Source organism: Helobdella robusta (genome assembly GCF_000326865.2).
Source record: "Helobdella robusta unplaced genomic scaffold HELROscaffold_1, whole genome shotgun sequence".
Classification (NCBI taxonomy): Eukaryota; Metazoa; Annelida; class Clitellata; order Rhynchobdellida; family Glossiphoniidae; genus Helobdella; species Helobdella robusta.
Genome location: NW_008703570.1, coordinates 1,914,093 through 1,922,317, shown reverse-complemented (window position 1 = coordinate 1,922,317; position 8,225 = coordinate 1,914,093).

Here is an 8,225-nt window from a genome sequence, read left to right as displayed (position 1 = left end):
CTCAACGTTCCCAGCTTGTTAGAATTCAAAAAAAATTATACAATTCAGTATCGGTTACCAGTGGTGTCCCCCAAGGCAGTGTCTTGGGTCCAACTCTATTCATTGTCTTCATTAACGACATTGTTGAACGCATTTCATCTATTTCAGTTTCAAGTTTGCTATTCGCTGACGATATTAAATTATACAGCCGTTCATCCAACTCAGTTCAACTTCAACAGGCCATCAACGATATAACAGCTTGGAGTATCAAATGGCAGTTGCCACTCTCTCCGAGTAAATGCTGTCATTGCTCATTTCTTCCATCTTCGAGATCAACATTAGTTCCACATCAATATTATATAGATCAACATCTTCTCAGTTGTACAAATGACTTCAGAGATCTTGGTGTGATAGTGGACAGCAAATTCAACTTTAATGCGCATATCAACAACATCACTCACAAGGCTTCTTCCCGCGCTCGCTTAATCGTCAAATGTTTCACATCTAAGAATAAGGATCTACTTGTGAAGGCTTTTTGCAGTTATGTACGTCCTCTACTTGAATACTTCTCACCGCTATGGAATCCGCACTACAAATATCAAATAACCAAGATTGAAAATGTTCAGAGAAGATTTACCAAATTCATTCCGTCAATTCGTCATCTTCCATATTTGTCTAGATTGCAAGCGGTAGGACTACAAACACTTGAGCGGCGTAGATTGGTTCTTGATTTGTGCTTGCTGTACAAAATACTACACAACCTCATCAGCACAGATTTAAATGGTTTTTTCATCCCTTCACATTATCTGTCAACTCGCGGTCACCCATGTCGACTGCAAGATTTCAACGCTGGAGACAACGTAACAAAATATTTCTACTGTATCCGGATTATCCGAGTGTGGAATGCATTGCCGGCAGACGTAGTGTCTTCAACTTCACTTGCTGTCTTCAAAAATCATTTACTCACTATTGATTTAAATAGATTTTTAATTATAATGTGATTTATTGTTAAATTACGTTTAATATTTACATATATGCCTAACTAACTCTGTTGGCTAAAACTGTCATCATTTACCAATTATAATATCAGTAGTACATTTTTTAAGTTATGAAGTTATCTTCTATGTTTGACTATAAACTTTTTCATTATTCATTACGATCATTGTGCATCGATCTCTGTTATTATCCTATGTTTTTACTTAATTCATAGACGTACGATTCATTTTTCGAACATTTTTTTTCATTTTTCTTACCGGATAAGTGGTTTTTTTTTAGCCCTCTGGTTTTGTGAATAAATAAATAATCATTCAACCCCAAAAATCGCTATTTAATGGGTCACTGCGTGGTCGAATGTTATCAAAAGCAATCTACTGAAATGTCTTTATGTCTTGCGATCTGGATTATTTTGTTACGCAGAACTAATGTAAAACAACTCGCACGACGAACCGCGCTAGTTGTTGATAAACTAGAAACATACAAAACTGACATTGCTGCACTGAGATTCGATTTTGGGTCATGATTTGTCCAAAGCTCAAAGAAAATCAAACGCGTAAGATGCGGCGCGTACATACATAAATGTGTATGTAATGTGCATGTGCGTTGTGTGATGTGGATAGTATAAATCTTTGTGGCACGAAAGTTTAATTTAGTATAGAACAACATGTATCGGTCAAAAACACGCTTAACAAGTGCTTTTGTGCCGCTCTTCAGGCGGTTTCTCCTTGTGGCATAATTGTCGTTCTTGGTGACTTCTATGCGAGGGTTGGAGCAAACTTTTTTTTAGTCTTTATTATTGCAACTCTGACATACGCAAAACCAATTACAATGTTACAGATATATTATCAATATATGTTTTATTATGTTTTTCATATCTTCTTCATTCATTGAGTTGAAGCAGCCATCTTCGCCACAAAAGCTGTTTATTCTTTTCACACGACGTACACATGTATTTTTATGTGCACGTGCAAGCACCCCATCATATACGCTGAGTATATGATAGCCACTGGGATGCTTGAATCAGCGCGCATTTGAACCATTAAACCATCTCGCCGGCCTTCATGCGACAACTAATGTCGTCTACCGATTTATCAGCCTCGAAAGGATGAACGGCTCGGTCGGCCGGGGGTCGGCTATTCGGATGAACCTGTAGAAACTGCAGGATTCGAACCCGGGTTAGGGTATAAAATAAACTCTTACATTGTGTCAATGGCTTCGAAAAATTCTGAAAACAGCAGAATTGATGTGATAATAATTGTGCTGAAATTATCATTATGTTGCAAGCTAAGAACAAAGTTAATGATACCAAGCCCCTAAGACCAAACCAGTCTTGTTATCACCAACGTCAAACTCTCAACAAAACTTCACCAACGAACTTGTTATCACTAACGTTAAACAACCACCAAAACAGCGCTAGTATTTACTTCCAAACAACTATTTAAAATTACCTCCAAGTCATTGTCGACATGCGCTTTTTTACCATCGTATATCAACATTTCCATTACCAGTCTATTTTTGTAGCTATTTATACGTTACTTTTCTAGCAGTGGATACCTACTTGTGGTTCAACCATCTGATATATCTAACATCCTAGCAATTATCTCAAATAAATTGGCCAGCAAAGAGAACCCTGACAACAGTGAAAAGAAAGACGTGAGCACCGCGGTTCGACAGGAACTTGGATGTATAGTAAACAAAAAGTGGATGAAAAAGCTAAAGAAAGAGCTATAGAGGTTCGTTAATACAACGATAAGCACAGATTCTACGTCTTAGCGTCACTCTTCTCTAAGATAATAAAACAGATATAAAGTCGTTCGCAACCACTTGGTTAAGATTCTTATTCTTATAAAAAGTTCGCCTACCCCCTCTCAACCAACTCTTTTTGAGGGTGAAACAAATTTCAAACATGTATACATTTTTTTATTTAGGACATTTATAACATTCAAAATCCGTTAATTACAAAATTTGAAGCCAATAAGATCGGCAGTTTTTCAACCAATATTTTTACAAAAAATTCACATCCACTAAAAATCTTGAATATAAAATAATTTTACTAAAAAAAAAAAAAACAATTCCATTGACTGATTTTAAGTGTTTTTCAAAGTAGCGATAAGATGAAATTATGATAACAAAGTTGAAAAATATTTTTGGGAGTCGATACCCGGAGTCAGGAGTCGAAAAATTTTAACCGGACGGAATTTTTTTAGCATCCGGAGTCGGACATTCTGCTAAAAAAAGAGAAATGTTCTGAAAATGTATTTTATTTTATTACACTTTTTATGGTGGACTAAAAAAACTATAAGATCTTCGGATTTTAGTGTGTCAGAATCATGTTTTTTGCTAATTTGTAACATAACTGATTATAAATTTATCAGAGTGTCGGATATATAGATTTTAAGTGTTTAAAGTATTTTTCATTTAGTAATGATTGATATTCAAGTGAAATTTTGATGCAAAAGTTGAAAAACTGGTTTGGGAGTCAGGACCCAGAGTTGGAAAATCTATCAAGGAGTCTAAGTCGGAAATTTTTTATCTGATTCCGTCATCTTGATATCGATATTATCACTTTTTCTAACCTTTCATACTAAATATTTTCGCAAATAAGTAACTTATAGGTTTATTTTTATAATTTTTACACTAGGTTTTAACAAAATTTTTAATACAAAAAAATAATACAGTTGATCTTCACAAAAAAATTTAACAAAAAATACCAACCTTGAAACATATTAAGTCAACATATTTGAGAAGATTTGAAGAACTGTTGATTTCCATTCTAATCTAATGAATTTTAATAATCAAAAATTAGTAAAAACTAAAAATTAACAAAATATGAAACAAAATTAAAAAAACACAGCTTGTTATATATTCATTCTAGTTATATATTCATCTAGACTTTTGTCAATTTTACAAAAAAAAAAATGATGTGTATATATTTTGTTATAATTGGCCGGTCGACGAGAGTTCGTTTAATCCTTGTGAAAATAAAGACAATATAACTTCCAAATTATCAATTTATTTATTTACAAAACAATAATTCGTTAATTAATTATTCAATAATCAACGTTAATTAATTTTACTGAAAAAAGTTAATGTTCCCAAACTATCAAATTAACGTTCAGAAACTATCGCTTTCCGAATAACAATTCACAAATACAATAAAAATACAACACGAGTCAAATATCAAATATCGCTGGTATGCATGATATCAGATGTTTCAAATAGATTTCAATGTGCTGATTTCAAATATGCAATCCATTTTTCTGTGACGTACAGTTTTTTCATAATTCCAAAAAAAAAGTCTGATATTTCACTATATATGCATGTATCTGTGTATATTCATTACTCACATTGACAATGTTGTATACACGCAGACACACACATATGTATATAAAATTGCTTATATAATCAAAATCTAGGCCTGCTCATTTAATTAAAATAAATTCATTATTTAATATTGCAATTTCTATTCAATTTAATTCATTTGATTTAACATGGCTACTAGCTCGATTTCCAGAAGATGTTGTTTGAATTCTCAAATTTATTTTGTTATATTTGTGGAAGACACACGCCTCAGAAGCAAAGGCAGTTCATTTCAGTTTCATTTTTTCACAAATCCATCAATGAATTTGTGAAAAAAAATGTATCCTGCATAATTTAAAATAAAATTAGGTGATCAAGATAAACCACGGGCACCTCATGTTGATGTAGGACATGTGTGGAAAGACTAAGAAGTTGGAGCAGAGGTTTGAAAACTTCTTTAAGTTTTGAAATTCCAATGATATGGCGTGAACCCAAAAATCACACAAACGATTGTTAGTTCTGCATGGTAAACACCAAAGATTTTAACAACAAGAATAAAAAAGATTTATCACATCATAATTTGCCTTCAGCAGTGAGACCAGTACCTCTTGGAGATGACATTCTTGTTCCGATACCAATTGACATAGCATAAGTTTTGCCAAATGATGAATCAAATTATGACAATGTTGTTGAAACTAATAAAGACAATTTTTCACTTAGCAATTCAGATTCTAGAGGAGCAAATTTTCAGGCTGACCTTGTTCGAGATTTTAAATTATCAAAAATTTCATCATAGTTACTGGGATCACGTTTAAAGGCTAAGAATTTACTAGGACCTGAAACAACTTTTTCATGGTATATAAATCATGAAGCAAAATTTATAAATTTTTTTTCAAAAGTTCTCATATACTTGGATTGATTACTGAGTTGAGAGTTATGTGTGGAGAGTTATGTGTGATGCCAATGAATGGAGAATTTTTATTGACTCTTCCAAACGAAATCTCAAAGCAGTTCTTTTGCATAATAGAAATATTTATGCATCTGTGTCAATTGCATATTCTATTTAATTGAAAGAAACTTATGACAACAAGGAGGTGCTTCTTCAAAACATCAAGTATGATGAGCAAAAGTGGTTGATAAGTGGTGATCTCAAAATAATTGTAATTCTACTAGGCCAGCAAGTAGGCTATACTAAACTTCCATGTTTTTTATGTAAGTGGGATTGCAGGGCAGATAGAGATCAGTGGGAAAAAAAATTGGCCATCACGAACGAATTTTCAACCAGGTGTAAAAAACATTAAATTTCCTAAGTTGGTTGAATCAAATAGAATACTCCTGCCTCCTTTTCATATTAAACTTGGATTGATGAAACAGTTTGTGAAAGTGTTGGAACATGAAAGTAAGTGTTTTGCATATATTTGTACCAAATTTCCAAAAATCAGTAACGAGAAACTGAAGGCTGGAATCTTCGATAGTCAAAATATTAAATTGCTTATGAAAGATAACGAATTTATTAAAATAATGAATGAATTGGAATTGAATGCATGGACCAGTTATAGAGCTGTAGAGAACGAATTTCTCGAGAACAAGACAGCAACAAACTACCAAGTAATTGTTAATGAAATGCTTTATGCATACCAAAAACTAGGATGTCGAATGAGACTTGAAATTCACTTTTTATTTTCACATTTGGATTAATTTCCGGAAAGTCTTGGCGATTATAGTGAAGAAATGGGTGAAAGGTTCACCAAGAAATTAAAACAATGAAAATCAGAAATCAAGGATGATGGAATGTTAACATGATGGCGGACTATTGTTGTGTGCTGAAAAGAGAGAACTTAACGGCTAAAGAATGTGGGAGAAAATCAAAACGTTTTTTCTTTAATTTGAAGTTTTATGCTTAATATACTTTACATTTTATTAATTTTTTGTAAAAAAATTAAAAAGTTTATGCCTTTAATTTGAAGTTTTATGCTTTATGTATACTTTACATTTTATTAATTATTTGTAAAAAAAAATTAATTAATTATTAGTTTGAACAAATTATTTTGTAAATAATCGTGAAGATAGAATGTTACAAATCCGTAAAAAATAAAAATTTTAAAATTGAATTTGTAAAAAATTCTGACGTGATAGAAATATTTCACGTACATATTTGAAATATGTTAGAATATTTGAGTATGTTAGAACAATTAAAATATTTGAAACATCTAAAAAAAATTTTAAATGAATCAATCGCTTTCAAATATCAAATATTCAATATCTCGCATGCCTTTATATACCGTTTTACCGAGGCTTCTCGAACGTCCTAGATATCTTGCTGAAAGATGAACGTCCTAGATATCTTGCTGAAAGATGAACGTCCTAGATATCTTGCTGTCAGACAACCTCAAACAGGATGCGTTCGCCTACCGTTGAATGTATTTGTAACGGTTATAACAATATATATATGGACTGTAAGAAGACCATAATTAATGCAATATTTGATCAAATCTTCCGAATTTTTAGCTTTTGAAAGTTTAAGATTAGGCTTTTTAATATTTATAGCATTAAATTTGTAATTATTATCCAATTTATTTAGAAAATTGTTGGTGATCATGGTGAAGCGTATATGGGTCATATTTCAATTTTACTCATCTTCAGCGCTTATCTAGGGATATTTCAAAATTTTACAATTTTTTATGAGTGCAAAATTCTTTTATTCTGCTTTATTGTCGTCAGACAACAACACAGACGACTATTCAGGAATACCAAAGTCATTCCAGGCGAAGCATGCATCCCTCAACATCGATTGCTGGTTGCCTATATGATCATGGAACGATCACGTTCAGGGAGAAATTCGAGAAGTTGGTATCGGCACAGCAGGATCGTCTGGAGAAGGTAGACATAACCTGGAAATCTTTTCAGGATCACCTAGTGAACGCTGAAAACGTATGTGGAAAATCTGGACCAAAACGCCAGCACAACCGCGAAACTTGGTGATGGAACGAGACGGTACAAAATGCTACTGCCAGTGAGAAAGCAGTTTTCAAACAATGGCAGAAGACAAAAACTGATGAAGATCAAAAGACATACCGATCAAAGAACACAGAAGCGAAATGTCAGGTTGCGATAGCTCGTGAAAATCAATGCAAGGTATGGCTGACTGGAAGTAAAGGCGAACGAATTCGGTCACTCTACCGAATAGCAAATCATGCCAAAAGACTGAAAAAAGATATAGTTGGTGCCACATGCATAAATAATAATAAAAGGCACCATAATAACCTTGCAGAATGAAGTGAAGGATTACTAGAAGGATTACTTCGATCAGTTATTGAATGAGACAAACCATATTTGGGTGGACATTGATGCACTTCCGGTGGAAGGACCGATTCAGGGCATCACAGCTGAGGAACTTACGATGCGTTGAAGGCAATGAAGGTGGATAAAGGACTGGTTCATCTGGACTTACAAATGATATCATCAAGACATCTGGTGGGGCAAGCTTCAGAGCCCTCTTACACATCTGTCGGGAGATGTGGAGTAAATCGATACTACCAGTGGAATGGAACAGTATCACAACTGTGCCGATATATAAAAGAAAAGATCCAATGAAATGCTCCTCATATCGGAGTTTACGTCGTCTGCAACATACCCTGAAAGCTATTGAAAAAGTCATTGAGAAAAGACTGTTGTCGTGCGTTTCAATAGGTGGTTACCAGTACGGCTTCAAGGCAGGGAAATCCACCATTGATGCTATCTATATCATTCGTTAATTACAGAAAAAATACAAGGCAAAGCAAAAGCAACTGTTCCATGTCTTTGTGGACATGGAAAAGGCTTTTAACAGAGTGAAATCTACGTAGACAGCTTGTTCCCGAATATCTGGTTCGGCTGGTTATGGCAAGGTACCCTAATATAAAAACTCAGGTCAGCACAACAGAACGAATGAATTTGACATAAACATCGGC